Raw genomic sequence first — 13,368 nt, forward strand, 5'->3', positions numbered from 1 at the left:
AAGGATTGGTGGAAGTTTGTGACGGCGCACTATACGCTTGCTGAGCTTGCAGCAGTGACCTGGGAGAGGTTCACTGCTATGTTTCGAGATAAGTACATTCCCCAGGCGGAGAGGGAGCGTTTGGCCCAGGAGTTTCTGACCCTCAAGCAGGGTACTGAGTCTGTAACGGTGATTACGAGGATGTTTCATGAGCGGGCGATGTTCTGCCCAAAGCACGTGTCCTCCGAGCAGGCATGTATGAGCCGATATCTAAGCATTTTGAGGAGGGATATACGAGAGTTCGTGGCGAACTTGACATACCAGACATTTGCCGAGCTTCAGGCAAATGCCCGGAAGAGGGAGATAAAGTTGGAGACCCAGGCTAGGGAGGAGGCTGAGTCTCAAGGGAGGGATCAGCGACCAGTGCAGCCCCAGCCGGTAGCCAAGCGGGCCAAGCCCGCTGATTCGAGATTAGGGAACCAGAGGGGCCGCACTTGTGGCAAGTGTGGCAAGAGCCATGATGGGGTGTGCAGAGCAGGGTCTTGCTACAAATGTGGCAAGGAGGGGCATATGGCCAAGGACTACCCCAAGGGGTTTGTAGTATGTTTTCACTGCAACCAGACTAGACACCGGAAGGCAGAGTGTCCGTAGCTGCAGGGATCAGCACATGGAGCATCTCAGGGATCTGCCCCTGCTTCCATCAGAGCTACAGCGAGCCGGCCAGTGAAGGCCGGGGCACCGAAGGCACGAGGGAGAGCTTTTCAGTTGACCGCAGAGGAGGTCCGCACAACGCCCGATGTCGTGGCTGGTATGTATTCTTTCGTGTATTTATTTTGATTTTGAGATATTGTGCTTATATTATGTTATGCGTAGGTACTTTTCTTGTGAGTTTTGTACCTGCTTTGGTGTTATCTGACTCGGGTGCAAGTCGGTCTTTTGTATCTTTGGCTTTTAGTCAGCACATCAGTGTTAGTCGTGAGGCGTTGAGTCGACCTCTGAGAGTTTCCATAGCTAATGAAAGGGTGATATATGCCAAAGAGGTGATCCGAGGATGCGTACTCGAGATTTTTGGTGTTGAGTTCCCGATTGATTTAGTTCCTATTGCGATGGGAGATGTTTGTGTCATCGTGGGCATGGACTGGTTGAGCAAATTCAGAGCACTTATCGACTGCGAGCTATAACTGGTGACCATACGAGACCCTAGTGGGGAATTTCTTACGGTGTACGGCGAGGGTACACGTTCTGGGTCAGCATTTTGTTCGGCCGCTAGAGTGAGACAGTGTCTACAGCAGGGCTGTAAGGGCTTTGTAGCGTATGTGATGGATACGCGGGTTGATTCAGAGAGACTGTGGTCAGTTGATGAGGTTCCGATAGTGCGTGAGTTCCCGGACGTATTTCCAGAGGAGTTGTCGGGCGTGCCTCCCGTGAGGCAAGAGGAGTTCAGTATCGATTTGGTTCCGGGGGTCGCGCTTATTGCCAAGGTACCCTATCGCCTTGCACCTCCAGAGATGCAGGAGTTATCCTCGCAACTTCAGGAGTTGCTGGGAAAGGGGTTTATTCGGCCGAGCAGCTCTCCGTGGGGAGCGCCTATCCTTTTTATCAAGAAAAAGGATGGTTCACACCGGATGTGCATTGATTACCGTGAGTTGAACAAGCTGACATCGATGATTTGTTAGATCAGTTGCAGGGAGCATCTTGGTTCTCCAAGATCGATTTGAGGTCTGGGTATCATCAGGTAAGGGTGCGAGATGAGGACATACAGAAGACAGCGTTTAGGACTCGTTATGCGCATTACGAGTTTGTGGTGATGCCTTTCGGACTCACCCATGCCTCGGCAGTGTTCATGGACCTCATGAACAGAGTGTACAGGCCGATGTTGGATCGCTCGGTGATCGTATTCATCGACGACATTTTGGTGTATTCGAGATCTAGAGAGCAGCATGAGGAGCATTTGAGGGAGATCCTCAGAGTTCTGAGATCGGAGAGGCTTTATGCCAAATTCTCCAAATTTGATTTCTGGTTGCGAGAGGTCCAGTTCCTAGGGCACCTCGTTAACCATAAAGGGATATTAGTCGACCCGGCCAAGGTTGAGGCAGTGATGAGTTGGGAGGTGCCGAGGTCACCCTCCGAGATCAGGAGTTTCTTAGGGTTGGCAGGCTATTATCGGAGATTTTTCAGGGATTTCTCCAAGATCGTCGTTCCACTCACCAGGTTGACCTGGAAGGGTGTCGCTTTTTCATGGGGCCCCGAGCAGCATGCCTCCTTCGAGACACTTCGCTAGAGGCAATGCGAAGCCCCGGTGTTAGCCCTCCCAGAGGGAATGGAGGACTTTGTGGTGTATTGTGATGCGTCGATCTTGGGGTTGGGAGCGGTGCTGATCCAGAGAGGGCATGTGATAGCATACGCATCGAGGCAGCTGAAGCCTCATGAGACGAGGTATCCCACCCACGATCTAGAGTTGGGGACAGTGGTGTTCGCCCTCAAGAGTTGGCGTCACTATCTGTATGGGGTTCGGTGTACGATATACACGGACCACAAGAGCTTGAAGTATTTGATGGATCATCCCAACCTAAATATGCGGCAAAGGAGGTGGTTGGACGTGGTCAAGTATTATGATTGTGAGATCCTGTACCACCCAGGCAAGGCTAATGTTGTAGTCGATGCACTGAGCCGCAGGGCGGAGAGCGCCCCATTGCGAGATGTATGTTTGAGATTGACCGTGATGGCTCCGGTGTTGGACACCATTCGTAGGGCACAGGCTGAGGCCGTGAGATCAGAAAACCAGAAGAGAGAGCGAGTTGTCGGGTTGGTATCGGAGTTCGTTACCAATAGCAAGGGGCTTATGACATTTCAGGGTCGTATCTAGGTGCCGTTCGTGGGAGGGACGTGTACCATTTTGATGGAAGAGGCTCATCGGTCGAAGTTCTCGATCCATCCTGGGGCCACTAAGATGTAATTTGGGTGATTGTGGACAGGTTGACAAAGAGCGCCCAATTCCTTGCTATCAGTGAGAGCTCTTCTGCAGAGAAGTTGGCAGAGATGTACGTGAGGGAAGTGGTATCGCGGCATGGAGTGCCGATCTCGATTGTCTCAGACCGAGATATGTGTTTCACTTCCAGATTCTGGAAGAAATTTCATGAGGAATTGGGTACTAGGCTGCATTTTAGTACCGCATACCACCCCCAGACTGACGGACAGAGCGAGCAGACGATTCAGACGCTCGAGGATATGCTCCGGGCATGTGTGCTGGATTTCGGTGGGAGTTAGGACATGTATTTTCCCTTGGAAGAGTTTTCCTACAACAACATCCATCATTCGAGCATTGGTATGCCACCCTTTGAGCTGTTGTATGGGAGAAGGTGTCGGACCCCCATTTGTTGGGGAGAGGTCGGGCAGCGTGTTATGGGTAGTACCGAGATCGTGCTTCAGACGAGTGAGTAGATATAGCAGGACAGGCAGAGGTTATTGACCACTCAGAGTCGTCAGAAGAGTTATGCGAACAGGCGCCGGTCCGAGCTCGAGTTCCAGGTCGGCGAATTTGTTCTCCTGAAGGTCTCTCCTTGGAAAGGAGTGATCCGATTCAGGAAGAGGGGCAAGTTGGGGCCCCGATATATCAGTCCTTTTCGGGTGATCGCAAGGGTAGGCAGGGTAGCCTACCGGTTGGAGCTACCTGCAGAGAGCTGGGTCAGATCCATGACACTTTCCACTTATCGCAGTTGCGAAAGTGTATAGCCGATGAGTCGGCAGTGGTACCATTGGAGGATATTCAGGTGGATATGAGCCTAAATTATGCTGAGAGACCGGTGGCAATCAGGGATCGGATGATCAAGATTTTGAGGAACAAGGAAGTACCTTTGGTTTTGGTTCAGTGGCAACATAGGAAGGGGTCCAAGATGACTTGGGAATCAGAGTCAGAGAAGCGAGGGCAGCAGCCAAAGTTGTTCGAGGAATGAGACTTCGGGGGCGAAGTCTGGTTCTAGTGGGGGAGAATTGTAACACCCCGAGATTCAGGTATATTTCCTTCACCCTTGTTCTTTGTCGATTGGTCATGATTAGTCCTTGAGTGGAGGGTTATAGCAAGTGAGTTTGCTGGGCATACACAAGGGGTACGTTGCGCGTACTCATGCGCTTAAGTTGGACGCGGAGTCGCCAAGGTACGCTGGACGTACCCAGAGTTACGTCGGGCGTACCCGGCCCAGATGCAAAAACCCTAATCCGTCTTGTGCACTATTTAAAGGGTGCTAAGGCTCATTTCTCAACGTCCATATCAGTGAGTGAAACCCTAAAAGAGAGCCTCCCATCGTCCTTAGTGTGTGAGAGTGTTGTTGGAGCTATTTGTACTTTGGTGACTTAGTGAAGGAGAAGGAAAGGAGCTCTTGGAAGCTAAAGCTTGAGGTGCCATTTTGGATCTGAGATCTACATAGAAAAGGCCTACACTTGGAGGTATAAAGTTCAAAACTTTCCTCTTCTTTGGGTTGTTGTAGCATGTACCATTTTAAGGGCTAAAAACCCCAAAGGTGGAGACTTTATGAGTGTAAAGTACTCCATGGTCCGAGATTTGTCCCTTTTCAGTGGTATTAGTGATTTAGAACCATAAAGTTTCCATCTTGGATGTTAGTTTGAGGTAATGCTTGTGTAATAAGCCTTCTAGAGTTAAAGGATGGAACATTATGGGGGTTGGTGACTTGTTCAGCCATGCAAAGGCTTAAAGTCATCAACTTTATGGATTAAGAGGTTTAGATGTGGTCAAATCCAGAATTTGGACGTGGGTCTTAACTGTTTAAGACCTCATGAGCTAAGGGGCTGAAGAAGGGGAGTACGATGGGCGTAATCCCAGTACGCGCCACGTACTGGGTGGTGTTCCCCGATTCTAAGATGCAGTCGGGTACGCTCCGCGTACACATCTGGTACGCGCAGCGTAACCCGGAAAGTTGACTTTTAGTTGACTTTTAGGGTGTGGTCTATTGTGGGGCCTTTTGAGTTATGAGAGGGGTAAAATGGTCTTTTACTCTTCTGAGAGTGTCATAAGAGAGCATAGTCTAGCCTTTGAGAGTTATATTAAATAGAGTATTTATTTCATATGATTAGGCGGAGGCTAGGCCAGCGTTCACCGAGTCAGAGATTTACCGAAATACCCGAGGTGAGTCTTCTCACTATACTTTACCTAGTGTGGTAATAGAGTTATGTGACAGAGTACTATAGAGTTATATGCCAGTGTATTTGCATGTTATTTATGTGTTGTGATTTATTGTGATATGTGATATGCATGATTCAGAGTTACAGAGTTGGGACTTTCGGGTCCCTAGAGTTAGGGCCAGAGGGCCCACAGAGAGTTGGGGCTGGAGGGCCCCACTAAGACACATGGACCAGAGGATCGACAGTGTTACAGCCTCGAGTGGCTATTATGTGTTAGAGTGGTATTTTGGGGAACTCACTAAGCTTATGCTTACAGTGTTATGTGTTATGTGTTTCAGGTACCAGTGATGACCGCGGGAAGGCGCTGGCTTGATTCATACACACACATGGGATTTTATGTATTTTGATCTTGGGAGATATTTTGTGAAACAAAGACATGATACTATGACTTTTTATGAATGAATGAGTTTGTAAAAATGTGTTTGAAAATGTGAAAAATTGTTTTAATTTTTACGGTGTTACACAAATCTAGTGCCTTTATTTCAAGTGACTCTGATTTTTTTATCATACGACTGGAGTCCATTCGATCCTGACAATACCAGTTTCGTGCGTAAATCTCTTCCTCCGAAATCATCTTTCTAGCGAAGCCGTCATTCCAGAACTCCGAAGTACTCATGCGTAGAGTACCTCAGGTTTCTTATCCTTTTCCGAAGAAACCTCAACAAACCTCCCTGAAGTACCACTCGGGTAGTGTGTTAAGTTCAATCCAAAGACCTGTACGGTTAATCTATCGCCGAAGAATGTATACACAAGGGTGGTATATAACCAAGGTTCTACAAGCTTAGAATTAATGGTTCCCCTTTTACTCTTTTCCTCGTTGGTATGTGAGCTTAAGGAAGAATCATTTATTCAATTACCTTTTTCAATCTTAATTATATATGACTCTAGTAACCAGATCGCCCTACAGTCTAACCCCCCCTATCGAGCTAAAAGAACTGTCAGGTCAAACCTATTGAACTATTCAACAATGGAATTGAAGAACCAAGCATCTCACCATGGAGAGCTCCGGTCTTGTTCTTCAAATAGAAAGGCAAATTGCTCGTAGGTCCATCGACTTCAGAGGCCCCGATAATATCTCTAGTAGAAATCATTACTATCTGCCTCGCATAGACGAATAGGCCGACCAACCGCAAGGAACGAGGTACCCTTCAGGAATTGGACCTGAGATCCGAATATCACCAGTCGCGAGTATTGGAGAAGGATGTCCGAGGACAATCCTCCAAATTCGATGCAGACGCTGCAAGTCCGTAGTGATACCCCTCGGATAGGACCAACCCGCTAGCAGTCTTCATGAACTTAATGAATAGGGTACGCCATTCTTACTGGGATCAGTTCGTCATTATCCTTGAAAATGACTTGCTTATCTACCTTAGTAGTAAGAAGAAAACCAAAAAGAGCAGCTACAACAAACCGTGGGAACAATACGATCAGAGAAGCCTTACCCGAAGTTCTCTAGATACGAGTTTTGGAATTGAAATGTCAAATTCCTAAGACACACTATTATTGATGTGGAAATTCTTGAGGACCCTTTCAATTAATCAAAATTGTAGAGAAATTGTCAGCACCAAAGGCGTCGACGAGAATACGCCGAAATTCTGGGTCTCGCTGACCTACCATCTTAGTTCCTTTAGAACTTCTCACAAATTACGGAACCCCTTACGACTTTGACCCTGAAGGGAGCAACCCTTGACTGGGAAGAGAAGCTAGAGGGAAAAAACCTTTAGAACTCCAGAGTAAGAGACCAAATTCCTATGGAAGCCTCACTTCGGGAAGGCTTAGTACGCTTCGGAAAGCATGGAAAGCTAAAACCAAGATAATTAGGCCCTTCGATATTCTTGTCAGAATCAGCCCTATAACTCGCAACTTCAATCTACCCTGCGAGCTTGGTAAAGTATAGTCTACCCACCACGTCTCGAACATGCAGAAGTATCTATCCGACGAGACTCTTGTAATCCTCCTCGACGAGATTGAGTTCCACAAGAGCCTCACCTTCGTGGAAGAACCGTAGTGACTATGAACCGAGAGGTCAAGCGGACGAAGCAACGCCGCTTCACACTAGTAAAGGTTCGCTGGAATACTAACCAAGGACCTGGATTCACTTGGGAGCGCGAGAATCAATCGATTAGGAAGTATCCCCACTTCTTGGCCCGATTATTCATGCCTACTCCTTGCCTAAATTCAAATTTCGGGACAAAATTCCCTCTAACAGGGGGATGATGTGACAACCGTCAATTTCCGATCAAGTCAAAGTCAACTAAAGTCAACAAGTCAAACCGGTCGACTCAATTAGCCGTGGGTACTAGGGCTTACGTTAGGTAATTACTATACAACTCGCTATTCTAATGAGAGATCATAAATTGAGAAGTCCGTACATCTAGATTTCCTTAACCTAAAACCGTGGTAAGTAACGAACCAAACCGATAAAACATTGTTGCATACTCGCTGGGAGTGTGTAAGGTCCATAAACATGGCTTAACGGGGCTTACGGACCTTGCGTTGTGGAGCCAAACACTCACAAATGTCGCACACGAAACCTCTCTCAATCGTTTTCACTCTATCTCTCTTTATCTAAAATCTCTCCCAAATCTCTCTTTGTATGAGAAATCTCTCCAAGAATGTGAAATCTCTCCCAAATCTCTCTTTGTATGAGAAATCTCTCCAAGTATGTGAAATCTCTCCCAAATCTCTCTTTGTATGAGAAATCTCTCCAAGAATGTGAAATCTCTCCCAAATCTCTCTTTGTATGTGAAATCTCTCCCAAATCTCTCTTTGTATGAGAAATCTCTCTAAGAATGTGAAATCTCTCCCAAATCTCTCTTTGTATGTGGAATCTCTCCCAAATCTCTCTCTATATGATAAATCTCTCCAAGTATGTCAAATCTCTCCAAGAATATGGAATCTCTCCCAAATCTCTCTTCGTATGATAAATGTCTCCAAGTATGTCAAATCTCTTCTAAATCTCTCTCAAAAACCTCTTTTGGTTTTTTGTAATCAATTGGGGTGTCCCGACACTTGACTTGTTGAAAAACCATGCGAAACGGGAAGATACCTTGGAAAATAACCTCTTAGGGTCGGAGTCCTTCTATAGCGATCAAACCCTTCTTAAACCAAGGTCAAAGGAGTCAGGCCGAGGAGACCGCAGCCATCCAAAGCCGCAGCCAAGGAGACCGCAGCCGTCCAGTCGCAGCCAAGGGGACCGCAGCCATCCAGCTGCAACGAGCCTCGCCTTCTGACCGCATCAAGCCTTCGGACCGCAGTCCCTTCTCCTCGGATCCTCCTCAGCAACCGAGCCACTCCGGTTCCAAGGTTGCTGATGACCGCACCCTTGCCCAGAACTTCGGATTTCACCCTTTTTCACCCGGTTTTCGACCCCAACTCCGTTTTAAGCCCGTTTTTCATCATTTTAACGCGGGATTTTCTCCAAAAATCATATTTTAACATATAAGACCCTAAATATTTATAATATAAACATATTTTTATAAAAATATTTATTTAAGAATAAAATCCATTAAGGGAAATCATGAGGTGGAGTGTGAATCTTGCTATAATATTTGACACAAACAACCACCCCATGTCCATTCCTTTGACCAGCTATTGTACTCCCCACCACTCCTAGTCATGTCATGGTACCTTCTTACTCATTTCCCAGCAAACCCATGTTCAAAGAGCTGGGAAATCCTCTTTCACTCTTCATTTATCTCATTTCTCTCTCATTTCCACCCAAGGAACAAACACCTTTTCTCTCAAACTTTCTCCCTCAAATTCGAGATTCAAGGCTGATCATCAAGTTTTCTTACACTCGTGGTAAGTATAATTCATCCTCCTTGTGTTAATTACACTTCCCTTTACTCAAAATCATAGATTGCTTACACAAACATCATCACATTCATGTTAGATCTTCGAATCTTCAAGTGATCCTTCAAGTGTTCTTGAGTTGAACACTTCTCATCCTCAACATTCACCCACTGAAATCACTCAAGGTGAGTTCATACCCCTACATTTTCATATTTTCTTAAGTTTTTAGGGGGGGCGGGGGCGATACAAGTTAAAACACCAAGAACATAACTAAACTTTTCTAACAGCTTTCATCAGAAAAGTTGGACTCCATTCACGGACTGTTTTGGACAACTTAAACATTTTAGCTTTAAAAAATCTATTAGGTGAAAATATTTCAAGTTCTTAGCTTTAAAATGACTACTTGCACATCTCCATACGATTTTTCTACAATTTATGGTGATTTTTACAAAACTGCCTATCATTTCAAACATCAATCCGGACTAGTCTGTGATTATGGACTTGTTCACACAAGTTAGAGGTCATTCAAAATCATGAGAAAAATTATGGAGAAGCTAGACTCATTTTCCAGACTCTCAGAATTTTTGGATTCTGATTTGGACCTTTGATGATTTTTCTACAAATTTTATAAGAACAGGGATAGAAAATGATATCAATAGAAAAATACTATCAATTTCATTTCACTTTGTAACATGTTGAGCAAGGTGTATATCTTTATGTGATTATATGTTATTGCAATATATGACATTATTGTCTTAGTATGTAGACATACATTAGTTAACAAATGAAGTTTTCTAGACAAATCATAGAAATAACATTTGTTATAATCAAAGTACATCTAGTACATACAAACATTTGAATAAACTATGTTAAGTATAGTTTATGTACATTACCACTTTTACCCTTTTTTTGATAAACTATAATAGGTATAGTTTATGATACATCACATAACACACTCATACAAAAAGGGTACATTCATACAAAAAGGAATTTTCCATTAACACATCAAACACATTTCGGAAGGTTTTATTCCCACAGAAAAAGGTTTTACACTCACGCACACCACACGTAAACTTGTTAACATAAATTATGAGACATTCTCTCCCCGTACGTCCGAGTACGGGATCCGAATTCCTGGTAGCTATATCCAGAGTCTCTTGTAGGGAGAACGTGATAGTTGTGTATAGATCTATATTGGGTTAGACACCCCACACCTGAGCTGCATGCAACAGCTAGACCGGCAGGTCTGTGGTGACAAATGTCATATCAATTTTGCGACGCCTGAGAAACGTCGTGGCAGGTTCATTCAGTCATAGTATGGTTATAGCAACTCACATAAGAAGTTAACAACTCATAAAGTTTACGGGAATTTTCATAATCAAAAGGGGTTTTATGACAATTTAAAATCACTTTCTATCTCGATAAGTACGGATATTACTATACACTTTCGGTCTTGGTATTTAAGACTACACGTCATTCATTACGGGATGTTTCCCTCAAAACAAAAAGGGTTTTATGCCGATTTAAAACCACGGTTATATCATTAAGTATGGAAAATACTTGTTTATTCTTGGTTCTGGGATTTAGGACCACATAACTTTATAAAGGAAAATATTGGATTTTTCTTGGTGACACACAACACATTACAAAGAACGGTTTCCAAACTCTTATTCTCAAAAACTTATGAACTCACCAACCTTTGTGTTGACACTTTTTCAAACAACTTGTATTCTCAGGAAATCAGTGAAACAGGAAAAACCAACAGCATTTTGAGGATGGGACGTTGAATCATCAAACAGTTCATTTTTTCATCATAATGTAATTGATTTGAAACATGTAAACATATACATTGGTGTAACTTTTTCAATTATATTTATGATGGTTGTATTTACTTTGAGCACTATTATACTCGTTGTTGTGATACTACATGAAGTCCTCCACCCCCGGACGTTTCCGCCATCCTTGGTTTGGGGGTGTGACATATATATAAGGGTTTCAGCCGAGCTCAAGTAAGTTTTCCCAAATTACCCATACATGTTATGTGGTATGCTTGAATCTGTGAATCTGTGAATCGCATGCTAGTTAGGGCTAAGGATTTGCTAAGCTTTTGCATGATAGAATGCTACGAGAGATGCCTTTGTATGCATGTTGTTTGAGCTTTTAGACTTGCATGCTAATACTAATCAGTCAGTGATAGGATGGCCTGATTAGGTTATGCTTGGTTTCGATACTTGATGCTCGATTGCTGCTTGCTTTGTGCTTTTAGGAGTTCTAACTGGCTTCAACTAACTAGTAAACGAATATTCTAAGTTACATATTATGGGAACTAAATAATTTTAGAAGGTTAGGTTTTAACTCTTTTGTGCAGCTCTTGTTTGAGTCCAACCATTGTAGTATGAGACCTTTCATTTGAAGAATTATCTAGTTTTAAGTGATATGTGATGGTATTCATGGGCTAGTTAGAGGAAGTTAGCGAGAGTTCCTTCTGCAACTGATGGAGGAGAGTGGTATGGAGTTTTCCCTAGGAAAACCTAGGATGAGATATAGTGTTGGGAGCCTTATCTGTGAGGGAAGGTGGTACGGTTATAGAGTGACTTAGTTTACCTAAGGCACTTCTTGAGGAAAATACGGATAGATGTGGAAGGTAGTATGGGCTCGTAGTACTGGAAGTAGATGATCCGTGTGTGTGTGTGTGTGTGTGTATATATATATATATATATATATATATATATATATATATTCCATGTGTAATCTGATGGTTTGCATGATCTATTTTCTGTATGGTGGTATTGCAAGGCAAACCCACTAGCAGTTCTGGTGCTAGGGAAGGCTCGGGCTCAAGGGCTAGAGTCGGGAAGCTCGATGAGCAGACTAGGGAGTTTATCTCGTCTGAGATTACGCACAGCATTCTTGATCAGACTCTTGTGATCTTCGGCGCGGTCAGGGAAGGTATCCTGGAGGTTCTGGACGAGCGGTTAAGCGCCTTTTGTGTAGAGATAACGGCTTTGGTTGGTACGCGTTCCTTGACATTCAGGGATTTTTGAGCTTGTGGAGCTTTAGACTATAACGGGGTGAAGGATCCCATAGCGAGTCGACGATGGTTAGAATATGTTGCTAACGCCTTTCGCACCAGTCGTTGTCCTGAGGGGGACAAGGTCAGACTAGGCTCATGTCTCCTCAAGAACAAAGCCCAAGATGGGTGGGAGGAGGTTGGTTATGTAGTGGGTGACGATGCGGTTGACGTGATGACATGGATGATTTCTCAGACAGGTTCCGAGTGGAGTTTGCACTAGTAATTGAGCTGTAACAACTGGCGCAGGAGTTTTAGGATCTCCGATAGGCTATTGAGATGGTGGCCAAGATCCCCGCTATGTTCAGGGAATGGGTGCTTCTAGTTCTGCAGTATGTGGCAGATGATGTGATGAAGAAGGCTCGATATCATGAGATGCTGAGGAGCAGAATTCGGCAATTTGCGAGTCGATCCAACTACAAGACGTTGGAGGATATGATATCTCGAGCCAGGCAGAGGGAGATTGATGTGGAGATGGAGAGAAAGAGGAAACCAGATGAGGTTCAAACATCGGGGGTCAGGAAAGAGGCCCAAGGTATCGTATTCCAGATCGAGGGGCCATCAAGGCCATAGCCGCTATGGCAAGTGCGGCAGGACGCACGAGGGTGCGTGCAGGAGTGGTAGTGGTGGTGGTTCTGTCCCCTTCAAGTGCGGATGAATCGATCATTATAGCATAGATTGTACTACTACGGCCACCCAGGGATCAAATCTGATTTGCTTTCATTGAAATCAAAGGGGCCACAAGAAGGCCCAATGTACGAGTTTGGTTGTTGCATGACCGGTGTCAACACCCGCTCCTGCGACTCTTAGGATTACTAATAGTCGGTTGAACCGAGCAGGTGTGCCTACGGCGAATAGCAGGGCTTTCCAACTAACAGTAGAGGAGGTGCGTGCAGCTTCTGATGTTGTGACGGGTATGTATCTTCTCCTTATCTTCTCATTTATATTGAATTGCTTACTCATGTTTATATGTTTCATTTTAGGATCGTTCCTTGTGAACAGTGTCTCTGCGTTGGTATTATTTGATTTGGGAGCTACCCGATCTTTTGTATCGCTTATGCTTAACAACAGATTTGTTGGAGCTTCGCGGGAGTTGGATTGTCCTCTTGGTGTTTAGATTGCACTATAGAGCGCCTTACGCATTAAGACATTTCCTAGGCTTTCCTAGGGTTCCTTTCCATACCACTCTCTATTATCAGCTGCAGAAGAGACTCCCCTCCAATGTCTTCTAACTATCTCAAAAATACAATTACATGTTACCAGCACCAGATAATTTTCAACTGCTAAGTCCCACTCTACAACGGTTGGACTCAAACGAGTGTTGCGCA

The sequence above is a fragment of the Lactuca serriola genome, chromosome 3 (genome assembly GCF_051521515.1).
Source record: "Lactuca serriola cultivar US96UC23 chromosome 3, Lser_US96UC23_V15, whole genome shotgun sequence".
In the NCBI taxonomy this organism is placed as follows: domain Eukaryota; kingdom Viridiplantae; phylum Streptophyta; class Magnoliopsida; order Asterales; family Asteraceae; genus Lactuca; species Lactuca serriola.